The sequence below is a fragment of the Carlito syrichta genome, unplaced genomic scaffold (genome assembly GCF_000164805.1).
Source record: "Carlito syrichta isolate Samal-C Ts95f unplaced genomic scaffold, Tarsius_syrichta-2.0.1 Scaffold311906, whole genome shotgun sequence".
In the NCBI taxonomy this organism is placed as follows: domain Eukaryota; kingdom Metazoa; phylum Chordata; class Mammalia; order Primates; family Tarsiidae; genus Carlito; species Carlito syrichta.
The window spans coordinates 575,953-591,426 of NW_007256002.1; positions in this window are offsets into that span (position 1 = coordinate 575,953).

Sequence of the window (15,474 nt, forward strand, 5' to 3'; positions counted from 1 at the left end):
CTTACAGAGATCTATAATGGTGGCTAATTGATCATAGAGTTTCTAGTACTAAAATTGATGGGTAGTTCACTAAGGACTTAGAGATTTGTGCAAATGAACAAACACTTAAGTTGGAAAAACAGAGGCCTAACTAGGGACACCACAAAGAGTAAGAGCCCACATCCATTTCCTAGTCCCGAAAAGTTCATAGACCCAGCAGCCCTTGAATACAGAGTATCCTGTGTAACTTTGAGAAAGGACAGTATGATTACATCAAAAGTATGAGGTATAAATCTTTCTCTCAGCCTTCACCTAAAGGGACATTTAGCTATTTGCTAGGGTAAAACTTTGTTAGGGGGAAGGGAAACATCTTAACCTTTAAGGGATTATCAAACACTACTGTTAATCCCTGGTGATCTAGAATATTATTATGTTCACAGACTCACTGGTCTTACTGTACATCCCACCATCCAGAAGCGGCTGGCTTGTAGGACTCTTGAATGGCTTTTTGAAGACTCAGTTCCAGTGCCAGCAGGAAGGGAACACGTTGCAAGATTATAGTGTTGCCCTATTGCAGATATTAGCAAATTATAGTGTGTGGGGCAAATACTGCCTACGTCCTGTTTACATATAACTTTTAAGAATGGTTTTCATATTTTTTAAGGATGGTAAGCGAAAACAAAGAATACATGACAGATACCATATGTGGCCCTTAAAGCCTAGAGTATTTACTATCTGTTCCTTTACAGAAAAAAGTCTGCCAACTCCTGTTCTACAGCATTATGTGCTGCAAACCAACAACCAACAGAAAATGGTTTTCCCTTATCTACATCAGCTGGGAAACCCAGGAGTGAGATAAACACCTCCCACTATTATAGCTACTGATCTACTCACAACATGTTTTGCTTTCTATTTCCACAACTTTGAGTTTTGCCAATTTAGAGGTCTTAGTATTCAGGGGAGGAATGCTTTTCCCCCAAAAATCCAAAAATTGTTCCACTTACCTGGAAGTTTATACTACTAGTTGATTATTTTGGGCTCTTCATGCCATTGGAGCAACAGAGAAAAACAGGTTATTGAATAGACTGGGGTGATTTATCCTTCATTGCCATCAGGGGAAGTATGGTTGCTGCTATGTAATGGGAGCAAGGATGAGAATGTCTTGAATCCAGGAAATGCTCTGGTCTCAGTACTTCAGTACTGCCATGTAACTGTGGTAAAAGTTAACAGGAGACTATAGCAATCCAATTCTAGTAGAACCACCAAGTTCAAATTTCTCAGGAATAAAGATCACCACATTATGTGAAAACTTCAACCCCTCAGAAGAGGGTGAGGGAGAAGGGATAAAGGGATGAAAATTTATTTATCAGGTACAATGTACACAGGTGGGAGTGGTGGGCACACTTAAAACTCAGACTTATTCTTTGCCAATATACAATGCAATCATGTAACCAAAAACTATTTGTACCCCCTAAAGCTACTGAAAAAAACAAAACAAAAAAACCTCATCCAGCTACAGATGCCAGCAAAATGAATGTGGAATAGATAATGAAAGATGTTATAAACAGAGGGCTCGACACCAGTTGTAGCAGATGTAGTAGTTACCCATCTCCTTTAGTCTATTTTGTATATTTCTATATATGTTAATCATTCCAATTGACTTGCTTTTTCTCCTAGTTTATATAAGATGTACTTATAATTTAGTTAGTGATATTGTGCTTGTATTTATTAATTTTTATAATTATACTATGATTATATAAGATGTTGACATTAGGGAAGCTAGGTGAAGGATATCTGGACTATTTTTGTAACTTTTCTGTAAGTCTAACTTTATTTCAAAATAAAAAATTAAAAATACCCGCACAATTATCACGAAAATATAAAGAATATATAACTTAAAAATACATATTATTTATTTATTATTTATTTATAGAGATGAGGTCTTGCTATGTTGCCCAGGCTGATCTCAAACTCCTAGGTGCAAATGATCCTCTTGCCTCAGTCTCCCAAAATACTGGTATTACAGGTGTGAACCACCACATACAGCTAGTAATGAAATTTTAGATACAATGTGGCAATAAAAAATAAGATGCACTTAACATTTGATCATTCTTTTAAAAATACAAATGGCATTAAATATATCATATAAATTATACTAGAGTCATACCAGAAAATTTTCTTCTATCACTTCTTCAATAATTTCCTTTAAATTCCTCTCCTCTCTCTTTGGAACTATGAAAGAGATGTTGAATGCCAAGTGTGGTGGCTCACACCTGTAATTCCAGCACTTTGGGGGGTGGAGATAAGATAATTGCCTGAGTCCAGGGGTTAGAGACCAGCCTGGGCAATTTGGCAAGATCTCATCTCTACAATAAGTAAAAAAGAAAAAGAAAAAAAGAGAGATATTGGAGTATCTAGATTTATCTTTTAAGTCTCTTAAATCACCCTTTCCCAATATACTTATTCTTTTGGAATAATTCATCATATTATTATTCCAGTTTTGCTAATCTGCTCTTCCTCAAGATCCATTTGCTGTTTAGTCCTCTTTTAATTTTTAAAATTTTAGCAATCTTTCTTCTTCTTTTTTTCAGTTGGATTCTGACTCTGTTGCCCAGGCAGAGGCACGATCACAGCTACTGCAGCTTCGACCTGCTGGGCTCAGATGATCCTTCCACCTCAACCTCTCAATCAGCTGAAACTACAGGTGCATACCACACTCAGATAATTTTTAAAATTTATTGTAGAGACGAGGTCTTGCCATGTTGCCCAGGCTGGTTTCAAACTCCTGAGCTCAGGCAATCCTTTCACCTCTACCTCCCAAAATGCTGGAATTATAGAGGTGAGCCACCCCACCAGGCCAAATTATAACATTTTAATTTTATTTTAAATATATATTTAACTGATTTTCTCATAAAAGTTTTTTTATGATTTAAAATGTTCTGTTTAATTGGTTCTTTTTCATGTAAGTTAGTTCTCATTTGATGGATGCAATATTCTCTCATATTTCTCTGGGAATATTCTGTATCAGAACTGAATAAAAAAATATGTAAGGTGCTTAAAACAATGCCTGACATCACACCAGGAGGCATTAAATAAATATTAATAATGATCATTTCAAAGATTCTCTTCTGTTTAATAACTATCTGCTTGGTATTAGTTCTTAGTCACACTTCCATGGTAATGATTTCCCATGGGTTCTGGCTCCTGATTTTGTTCTCATCTTGGCATTTCTTGATTTCTGTATATGATGCTGTTTCTCTTTATCATAGTTTGCTCTAGTGATTGTGAGGGTGGGATAAGATATAATCTTGGACAGGGTATTACGGTGGCTAATATTCCGAGTGTGAAATTAGGCTTCCTTTCCTGGTTGTAGCCACTGGGGTACTGCTGCCTGGCTTATCTGCCCCCAGTTTCCAGAGTCACTATACTAGCTAGCGGCAAATCCAGGGTACCCTTGGTTTTGAAGAATGAATGGGGGAAGGAGCCAACACAATCAGAGGCTTCAAATTCCATTCCCCAACAGTGATTCTTTACAATTGCTCTAGGACACTATGCCTTCCTCTCACTTCTACAACCCCCAACTCCACGTATCTATCACCTCTGAAATCTGATTCTTGTTCTGCCAATTTAATCCCATCTGTCTTCCTTCAGAGAGTTCTCAAAATTCCAAATATGCTGGTAATCTTGGGTTTCAATAATCTGCAATAATTCTTGTTCTGCCAATTTAATCCCGTCTTCCTTCAGAGAGTTCTCAAAATTTCAAATATGCTGGTGATCTTGGGTTCCAATAATCTGCAATAATGCTGTGCTTTAAAAAAATATATAACTCAGTGGTAAACTCACCTTGTAAACTCAGATTCATAGTTCAAGACTCAAAGAATTTTTTTTCCTATATGAATTATTCTTTTGATTCATACTTTGACCATGTTTCTTCTTTTAACTTATGTAGGTTCTTGGGGAGGGAGGAAGGCAAAACAGACCCTACAGAATGATTGTTTGGAGGGCCAGCCCCTTGTAGTACAGGCTTTCCTCACTAGATAAGTGTTCTAGGAACACATTGGCATTAGTGTACCAGCTAGTATTGTTGAGATGCTGAGTTCAGCTTTGCTTAATTGTTTGTTTGGCTTTTTTGGGAGATTCTTGCAACCTGTTTGCCCATTTCATGATTAACAAGCACACTTGGCCTATACCGCACTGAGTATTCAGCAGTTTTTGACCAAAAATGGTATGACCCCTGTGCCCTACCTCCCTATTCATTCGATCTCACTCTAGAAACTTTTGTTTCCTTGAATTAAAAAAAGTTTCCTCCCTTTGAGGAAGTATTTTGCCAATGTGGAAGAGGTGAAACAAAAACAGCAGAAGCATTAAAAGGCATCAAAATTGATGAGTTCGAAAACTGTCTCGAGCAGTGGAAGAGCATCTCAACAGGTATATTGCATCAAACGGACAGTACTTTGAAGGTGACTGAAGTTTAAACACATAAAAATATACAATTTTTTATAAATAAATTCTGGGGTTTTTTGGGTCCCTCTTTGTATACCTTTACTGTTATTTACAAATGTCCATGTGCTCCCCCATTGGACTGTGAATAAATTAACAAGTGAAAAACAAGCCCACCAAAGGTCTGTTAGTAATACTAGTGTGTCTACCAGATTATTTTCTTTAGACGGTCTTGCTGAGAGGTAACTTCTACCTTGTATGCTTTTTTAAAAAATGAAAGTTCGGGCTGGGCGTGCCAGCTCACACCTGTAATCCCAGGACTTTGGGAGGCTGAGGCAAGAGGATTACATGAGTTCAGGAGTTCAAGACCAGCCTGGGCAACACAATGAGACCTCATATCTTCAAAAAATAATTTTAAAAAAATTAGTTGGATGTTGTGGTGTGTGCTTATAGTCCAACTACTCGGGAGGCTGAGGTGGAAGGATCGCCTGAGCCCAGGAGGTCAAGACTACAGTGAGCTGTGATCATGCCACTGCACTCTGGCCTAGGCAACAGTGAGATCCTAACTCAAAAAAAAAAAAAAAATCGAAGTACTGATATTTATAAAATTTGGAATTTATTACTACCACACACCAAGAATGAAAGAGCTTTAACTTTCCCTATCTATGAAGAAAATGATTAGGATGAAGAGTCTTAAGAAAGACAATTGGGATGAATATAGCCTATTCTATCCTAGAGAACAGATTTTTTAACACTTTAGAAAGATTCACTTCTAGGTAAATTTATGCTAATCATACATCATATCATTCCCATGTATTCACTGGAAGAAATGTAATAGATGGAAACACTGTGGGCTTTGTAGTCAGACAGACGTGACTTAGAACCTCAGGTTTGCTACTCATGAGCTTTGTAAAACTGGATGAGCAACTCAAATACTGATCCTGTGGGAGACGCCTTCTAAAATGGTTCACAGCAATCTCTGCCTTCTGGTATTCATGCCTTTGTGTTAATACCTTCTCTTGAACATGGGGTGGATCTAGTGACTTGCTTTTAGGTGGATACTATATAACAAAAGTAATGGGATATCACTTCCAAAATTAGGTTATAAAGGATTGTGACTTTAGTCTTATTGGCACTTGCTCACTTTGATATCGCCAGCTGGCATGCTGTAAGTTGCCCACAACCTGTTGTGAGGTCCACATGATAAAGAACTTTCAAAAGCTTGCAAGGAACTGAGTCCTGCCAACAAGAGTGAGCTTGGAAGTAGGTCCTTCCTGAGTGGAGCCTTGACATGACAGCAACTCTGGCTAACACCTTCATTGTAGCCTGTGGGAGACTCTGAAGCTAAGCTGTACCTGATTCCTGACCTAAATAAACTATGAGGTAAAAAATGCTGATATTTTAAGCCACTACATTTGGGGTAATTAGTTAGGCAAGATAACTAACACAGAACCTTAGTTTCCTTGTCTCTAAAATGGGATTGATAGCTTACCTCACAGAGTTGTTAGCATAATGAAATAACATACACAAAGTACCTGGCATCCAATATATGATCAAAAAGCAAAAAAAAAAAAAGTAACTATTATTAAGTCAAGCCTGCTAAGAATCTCTACTAAGCAATGTTGCGCTATAATACTGTTAGTATTAAGAAAGCTTTTTGGGCAACCCCCTCGGGTCCTCTCCCACTGTGGGAGCTTTCCTGTCTTCTTAATAAATCCTGTTGTTTTTTTTTTAAAAAAGGTTTTTAATAACGCTATAACATTTACATCTAATAGTTTACATACATTAGATTATTTGATTCTCAGAGCAAGGCTGTGAGTAAAACAGAGACTATATTATTTCTCTTAAAAGAGACAAACTAAGGGTCAGAGAACTTAAGTGACTTGAACAAGCTTCCACAACTCTAAAGTGCCAGAGCTGAGATCTGCACCTAGTTCTTTTCTCACAACTTTGATATTCAAAGCTTGTTTACGATTTGATATTAGGCATTATTCTAGGTCCTGATACAGTAGTGGATAAGAAAGTCAGGGTTCCAACCCTCATAGAGCTTGCATTCCCTCTTCTACTTTATACAACTGGAAATAAGAATTTGAACTTTTCGTTATTTCCTATGTTTAGTCTACATTAGTGTTTTAAAATATTTTATGACTTGAAAATGCAACATTAACTTTGTCCTGATTCCTGAGTCCATCTCACTAGTTGTGATGTAATACAAGGCAGTGGAATGATTGTATGTTTCAGTCTTTGATTGGCTAAGTACCAAATAAATGCTCCACACAAACACCAAACAATTCTTCACTAATTTTGATGATAGAGTTTGTGTCTTGAACTTTAGGCCTTTGTTTCCTAAGCACTATTCATCTCTCATGTTCTGGCATAAAGTGTAGTTGATGAAAGTTTTTTTTTTCTTTTGAGTATAAAATTAAGCAAAAATAGAATAGGTACATTTTAGGGGTGTTGCACAATTTATAAATTGCTGGAATTACTTGATGCATAAATGAACAATGTGAGAACTTCATAACCAGTAGTAAGTTTATTGTGAAAATATTAGACTCAGAAGAGACTAGAGCTCTACACTGTATTTGACTGGATACTGAAGTCTTGAGAATCCTTGTTTTCTAGATAAGTACACAGTATGACTGGTAGAAAAAAAATTTTTTTTCCCAAAGCCTTTCTGAAAAGGTTATCAGCTTAGTTCCTGATGACAGCTGTCTGGTTGAATTATGGTGCTTTGATAGACCATACATATTTGTAATAGCTGGGACAGGTACTTACAAAATGAGCTGTTAAGCTAGATGTAGTCTACAGCCATCTTCACATCTGCTCTAAGTAGGTGCTTGGTTGAGGAAAAAAAGTAGTGAATGAATGCTGCTGAATGAATCTGGGGAAGTCTATAAGAACTCCAAAAGCTTGTGAGCCCTTGACAATATGCCATGGCTTTTTACTTCATACAGTATAGGAGGTGATATTAACATTTTCATTTATACATCTAGAATAACAAAAATAACATTCTGTATTGTAAAGGCCTTCTCTAAAAGTACCGAAGTACTTCCAAAGTATTGGGCAATTAATTCTTCTATCAGAAGACGACATGACCTACTGCAGAATTGCCTTAACACCTACAAAGTGCTCCGGAAATGGACATCCAGAGTGACTTTTTTTTTTTTTTGAGTCGGAGTCTCACTCTGTCGCCCAGACTGGAGTGCAGTGGCCGCTCCCAGCCACCGCAGCCTCGACCTGCTGGGCTCTGGCGATCCTTCCGCCTCAGCCTTCCAAGTAGCCGGAATTACAGGCATGCACTACCACGCTCGGCTGATTTTTTAAAATTTATTGTAGAGATGAGGTCTCGCTGCCCAGGCGGGTCTCGAACCCACAGGCTCAGGCAATCCACTCACCTCAGCCTCCCAAAGGCACGGGATTACAGGCTGAGCCACCGAGCCCGGCTCAGAGTGACTTTTAAAATATTCTTCAGTAGCATAGAGAAAAGCCTTGGAATAAAATTGTATCGTGCCATTCCATGCTTACTCACTGCTGTATAATTCAGACCAGGGTTCCCCTTACATATTTTGGGCAGGGAGGTAAGGGTTACTTCATATTATGTCTTTAAATCCTATGACTCAAGGTGATTCAGGGTAGAGAGTACTTAAAAATTAAGCTAACAATCCCAACAGTGAATTCCTAAGGGTGAGTCCCCTTTGTACCTCTACTCACTAAGAATGCTGGGCTCCTCTTTCTAGAGGGACAAGGGAAGAAGGGGCAAGAGTTGTGACATTCAAAAGGACACAGTGGTAGCAATCAACTAGAAAAGTTGCTAGAGGAGGCTTGGAGACCCAACTTTCATCCCTTCATTCAATAAAAACAAAAGCAAAACAAAACAAGTCAAATTTGGGCATTTTATAGGTCACAGGTCTTTGTTTGATTAATGTTCTCATTGTATTTCTCAACGAAATTTTGTATGCTCCCAAATTTGGATAGTTGTCCAACTTAACAGTGCCACAAGGAGCCTAACATGGTGCTGTGTGGGATGAAAAGAGGTCCAAAGTATGGCCCCTGCTCTTAAGATGGAGAATCTTTTAATTAATATGCATATTTTCTAAAACGGGGTTCTTAAAAGTGCTGGATCGTCTCAGAAGTCTTTGAAGATACCAGTATCATCTAAACTCCGAGCTTTTCAAAAGAAAGGATCACGTGGGTAGCTATTACAACTGTACCAGTAAGTCTAAAATACTCATTACAACAGCTCTTTCCTCAATGCTCTCACATATTTGCAAATATCCATTAGAGAAAGTAAACTAACTTCCACCTATTCCTTCTGCTTGAGAACCACAATGTCTTCCCACCACACCTGGAAAAAAGTCCAAACTTCTTATATTGGCCTGTAAGACCCTAAGTGACCTGCCTCCTTCCTGCCTACTGGCAACTTCTACCATGCTTCTGGTACTCTTTATTCTGGCCTTTAGACTTCTTTCTACTCCTCAGACACACCAAGCTTTTTACTGCATCAAGGTGTTTGCACTTGCTTTCCCTCCATCTGGAATATTCTTTCCCCAATCCTCACTTGACAGGCTCTTAACATTCAGGCCTCAGCTCAAATGGTATTTTCTTGGAAAAACCTACTCAGATCACTCTAACTCAGTTAAGACCCTCATTTATTCACTCTCTTGACTTAAACACTTTTTTTCCCCACAGCAGTCATTAGTTTATTGTTGTCTCTCCCACTAGAATGTAAGTTCTTTGAGAGCAAAGATAACTTTTGTTTGTTTGCTTCTTGGCATTGCTATGGATTTAGTTTAAGTTTGAGATTTCTTTCAGCATGTCTGAAATTGTAGGAAGGCAGAAGCAAATATAGGCATTTAGGTCACCTTATTAAACCTGAAGTCCCAGTTTATTTGGGGGAAGAGGTTTACTTTGCTCAAAGGTATCTGTCAAGAAAACCATGCTGTGATGTAACAGATTTCACCTTATCAACAAATAACTCTTCTAACAAGAAGTTAAAACACTCTTCTGGGAAATCTGTTAACAACTTTGACAGCAACTTGCTTTTTTTTTTTTTGAGTTGGCGTCTCACTCTGTCACCCCGACTGGAGTGCAGTGGCACACTCCCGGCCACCACAGCCTCGACTTGCTGGGCTCCAGCGATCCTTCCACCTTGGCCTTCCAAGTAGCTGGAACTACAGGTGCATGCTACCACGCCCAGTTAATTTTTTTATTTATTGTAGAGATGAGGTTTTGCCAAGTTGCCCAGGTGGGTCTCAAACCCACGGGCTCAGGCAATCCACTCACCCACAGCCTCCCAAAGCACTGGGATTACAGGCTGAGCCATCGAGCCCGGCCAATAGCCGCTTTTAAGCAGAGACCCACTCAAACTGTTTCTGGCTGATAATTTCCTCTGCAAAGCATATGACTTAAGACTTAAAAAAAAATTCCAGAATCTTTATTAGCGCCTTCAGTAAATTAAAGGAAAAATGAACAATTTGTTTTCAAGGTTAATTTCTAGCTTGAATCACATTCCTAATTCATAATGAACCCAGCCTAAGCTAGTAAGTAAAACCAATTTATCAACAAGTTGTTCCACTAAGAGAAATACAATGATATTTAATGATATCAAATAATGTCAATCAATACATGGGCTGATTTAGCTTCTATTACCATATTACCAGTGGCAGGGTTTCAAATGACATCATTATGGTAGATGGCTGAATAACCCGAGATCAGAATATCTTAGTTTGGGATGGCACTCATCATTGCAGGTAAGTTTACCAATACATTCTTGTTTTTTATTGCTTTCCCTTTAGACCATTACATTAATCAGATGATTTTGCCTATGGTAATAGAAAACCCAACTTAAACTGTCTTGAACCATAAAGGGCAATATCAGCCTAACCAAAGGGGAGGAAAAAGGCAGGTTAATGATCAAGTGTGTTTCAGTCGTCGTTCTCGATTAATTCTAATTTTTCTCGATTAATTCTAATTAATTCTAATTTCTGCCCTCTTCTATGCATTGGCTTTATCTACAAGCTGGTAGAGAGGTGCAGTTCCCAACAACATAGGACATTTATTTCTTCATTAAGAGTGAGGAAACATCTTTTTTTTTTTTTTTTTTGAGTTGGAGTCTTATTCGGTTGCCCAGACTGGAGTGCAGTGGCCTCTCCCGGCCACCGCAGCCTCGCCTGCTGGGCTCCGGGGATCCTTCCACCTCAGCCTTCCAAGTGGCCGGAATTACAGGCATGCGCTACCACACCCGGCTGATTTTTTTATTTATTGTAGAGATGAGGTCTCGCTGTCCAGGCGGGTCTCGAACCCACGGGCTCAGGCAATCCACTCACCTCAGCCTCCCAAAGCCGCGGGATTACAGGCTGAGCCACCGAGCCCGGCTGGAAACATCTTTTTCTAGAGCCCCTGTAATATTGCTCGTTTTTCCTTGGTTTGTCTTGGGTGACATGCTATCCCTAGACCAATTTCCAGCCAGAGTAATACTATGTCTTAATAGTCTTATGGCCAGGTTCCTGAACTTTTTTTTTTCCCTTCCTTTTTTGAGTTGGAGTCTCTGTTGCCCAGGCTGGAATGCAGTGGCAAGATCATGGTTCACGCAGCTTAGACCTCCTGGGCGAACCTTCTACCTCAACCTCCTGAGTAGCTGGGTCTACATACACATACCATACCTGGCTATTTTAAAAAATTTTTGTAGAGATGTTTCACCGTATTGCCCAGGCTGATCTTGAATGCCTGGACTCAAGCAATCTTCATACCTTGGCCTCCCAAAATGCTAGGATTACAAGTGTGAGCCACTGCTGCCCCTGGCCTTCTGAACAATTTTTGTAAGGGCAGTGGTGTTAGTCACCAGTGTTTTTCAAACAGTGGATCACAACCCAAGAATGGACCATGGAATTAAATTTTGGGTCTTAACTCTCACTTAAAAAATTAAGGAGACTATAAAATTTGACACTGCATTGCACATATGAATAGTACTGTTTTATGGAACTTTTGTGCATACACACACATCTGGATCACATATAAAATGTTTCTTCTTGTGGAATGGGGTCAAAAAATTTGAAAGCTACTGTCTTTGACAAATCAGACTAACTTCCAAAACTGGATTAGGGCCAGCTTCTCCTTAAGTGCATGGATTATGTAGGGGGAAAAATGGATACCTAAAATAAAATCAGAGTACGGTTTGGGAGAGAAAAATACATGCTGGGAAGATAGCCAACAATTTCCACTGCAACCAGCTTAGCACTTCAGTTACTGGGTTCCAATATGGTTATTACCAAGTATTTTCATTTCCCTTTCAATATTTTCTAAATTTGAAAGTATGTCTTCTTTCCAAAAAAGCGCTTCATTCCTTCCATCAAGTATCTATGATAGCGCAATTTATAAATTTTATCATTTGGCTGGTGAAAAGTATTGTGGTAGACACACTGAAAAAGCTTAGCTCCTAAGAAAAAAAACTCCATGTGTTTCCAATAACTGAGAACATCTTATCATCCTAACCTTTATTTAGGTTTCAGTTTTGATCTTATCTGATGGGAACTTAGGGCTCATTCTAGTTCAACACCTTTCACTTAATAAATGAAGAAACTAAGGCCTTGAGAGAATGAACTTATCCAAGGCTGTTAATTAGCTGCAGATACAAGTCTCTTGACACCCACTTAAGGATTATTTCCATTGTACTAATTAACAGTATAGTTATAACAACTTTAAAAAATAAACATGTATAAGTTCTAGAGGCACCTAACTTTACATAGCTAATGGATTCTTTCAAGAATTGTAGGTGAAGCCGGGCTTGGTGGCTCAGCCTGTAATCCCGTGCCTTGGGAGGCTGAGGTGAGTGGACGGCCTGAGCCCGCGGGTTCGAGACCCACCTGGGCAGCGAGACCTCATCTCTACAATAAATAAAAAAAAAAATCAGCCAGGCATGGTAGCACATGCCTGTAATTCCAGCTACTTGGAATTCTGAGGCGGAAGGATTGCCGGAGCCCAGCAGGCGAGGCTGCGGGGGCCGGGAGCGGCCACTGCACTCCAGTCTGGGCGACGGAGTGAGACTCCAACTCAAAAAAAAAAATTGGAGGTGAATTATATTTTGGGTAGAAAAATTGCATTTTTAAAGCAAAAGGGGAGTTTGTTAAAAAAAATGCTGCTTTTGAAGTCTTTGAAAGGCAAAGACTAGTTAGCTACTGCCTTATCTGTTTAAGCAAGACTAGGGATTATGAAGCTAATTTTTTGAAATGATATATAGTATGAACTGTATTTCACTTTAATATTTCACTTTTGAATCTAGGAAATTTAATTCACCATACTTTCTATATAATGAGAAGTTTGCCGAGTTTTATGAATGACCCTAAAGAAATCTTAGCTACAAAGAGTTTATGGTGTATTTTTGTATGTGTGGTAGTAGGGCAAGCTTGACATATGAAATAACCCTCATTAAGAAATCAAGTCGGGCTCAGTGGCTCAGCCTGTAATCCTGCGCCTTTGGGAGGCTGAGGTGAGTGAATTGCCTGAGCCCGCGGGTTCGAGACCCGCCTGGGCAACTTGGCGAGACCTCATCTCTACAATAAAGCAAAAATTAGCCGGGTGTGGTAGCATGCGCCTGTAGTTCCAGCTATTGGAAGGCTGAGGCAGAAGGATCGTCGGAGCCCAGCAGGTCGAGGCTGCGGTGGCCGGGAGCGGCCACTGCACTCCAGTCTGGGCGACAGAGTGAGACTCCAACTCAAAAAAAAAAAAGAGAAATCAAGGCCGCCAGGCTCAGTGGCTCAGCCTGTAATCCTGTGCCTTTGGGAGGCTGAGGTGAGTGGATTGCCCGGGCCCGCAGGTTCGAGACCCACCTGGGCAACTTAGCGAGACCTCATGTCTACAATAAATAAAAAATGAGCTGGGCATGGTAGCACACGCCTGTAGTTCCAGCTACTTGGGAGGCCGAGGTGAAGGATTGCTGGAGCCCAGCAGGTCGAGGCTGCCATGGCCGGGAGCAGCTACTGCACTGCATTCTGGTCTGGGTGACTCCAACTCAAAAAAAAAAGAAAAAGAAAAAGAAATCAAGGCCATCTCAGTTACATTAAACATAGGAATTATAAGTGAGAAAGTCCTTTTGGGTTGAACATATCAGGGGAATTTTATTGTCTCATTCACAGGTTGGAAGGGTAGCTGTCATTTGAGGGTGATATGAGAATACAAGTTATCTCCCAAGTAGCACTTCTATTATTCAGTGGAACGCCACCTATTTCTTCCTTTAAGAGTTGTTCTCTCTTTTGCATAAAAGCATTTGTCAGAGGCTTCCCTCTAGCTCCAGCTAGAGCCAATAGTATCGGAGTCTCAGGAATGTCATACAGGTAGAAGGGTAACTAAAAGGTTTTGGAAGTACAGAAGGGAAGCTAGAATGCCTCTTACTTGGTTTGCTTTGGCTTTATTTACAGAATGGAGTCAATGTTGAGGGGCAGGTAGAACTTAAAACATAAAGGAAAAGAACTTTCCCTTTTGAGATTCAGTCATGGTAACTAGTTAGGCTAGTGTAATCTAGACATTGCTATCTGGTACAAGACTTGCCTAACATCCAGCAGGTACCAGATCCACCTTGGAGTGCTGAAAATTCATTCTCATTAGCCATGCTCAGTATTCATAAGTTAGTCCTATAGGTTTAGAACAGGTGAACACTTGGTATCAGGAGCCAACCTGGGTAGGGACAGCTTTAAAAAGGTCTAGTAGCAGACAGCAGGGTCCTAGGTAACGGGCTTGAAATTAACTGCATAAATGTAGATTCTCAGAGGAGAAAAGGGGAAAAGGACTGGAAAACAAGAGAAGTCTCATATCTCAAGATAACATCTTGGATAGATAACCTAATCAAGGGTTCAGGCTCAGCAATCACATTAAGGAATCATCACCAGACTTGAGTTATAAGCCAGACAAAAAGACATTATAACATTGCACAACCTTCTCAAAGTAGGATATAATTTTGGGATTAGTAGATAAAAAGCATGTGCAAAAAATTATGAAGCATCTTTTGGAGAACTAGTTTTACTTGATAGCCATTTAGTTCATATTTTACGTGAAAATAAGCATACTTTGAAACAGCTAATTTTAGAAGAAAACAGGATTTCAAAGGAATGTCCAGATTCTATTAGGGAGTTTTAGGGTATTCTCCCAAGTCACTGTTTGATGTTCTTAGAACTAAGTTTGGAAGACAATGATGGAAAAAAAGCACTCTCTTTGGGAAGCTTATTTTAAACTAAATTATACTACTTATATAAAACCCAAGGCAAGTCCAAAAATTACTGAATCCCACAGTATTGTTGTAAAGATAAAATGTTTATATGTTTTTTATGTTACCTATAGGTAAAATATAAAGCATTTACTAAAGTGCCTTACAGAAAAACAGGTGCTTAATAAGGTAATAAAGGGGGAAAAAAACCTAGGCTAGAAATGTTTAATCTTGCTCTCAGATCAGGATCGGTCCTACGGCCTGGAAATTCATTGAGTTTCCACAGAGAATAAATCTTCAATATTAGAAGTATAAACTGAGGATTCAAGTTTAACTGGAACATGGTTGGCTATGGCAGAAAATGTATGCTGCACACCTATTCTTAATCACCTGTTAGTTTTATAGACATCCTCATTTAGTCTTCCTAACACTTCAAAGGAGGTGTAATTTTACAGATAACAGAATCAAGAACATTCAGATTGCTCTACAATAGTGGAGTGGGTATTTGAACCTCATTTTATCATATTCTTCCTTAATGCAGGAGGTACCCCTACTCCCAAAATGGAAGCTAGGTTTCAGTGAGATTAAATCATGGTTATTAACATGGGTATTTAACACTGAGTTGGTGACCTATGTGATGTGACATGGGAAAAGTAGCCCAGAGACAGTCAATGTAAACATATGTAAATGTGTGTGTATGTTTTAGTCACCCAGGCTGGAATGCAGTGGCACAATCAGAGCTCGTTGCAGCCTTTAACTCCTGGGCTCAAGCAATGCTTCTGCCTCAGCCTCCTAAAGTGCTGGGATTACAGGCAATGAGCCACCTCCCCAGGTCTAGCAATCTTTTATAGTATTCCAAG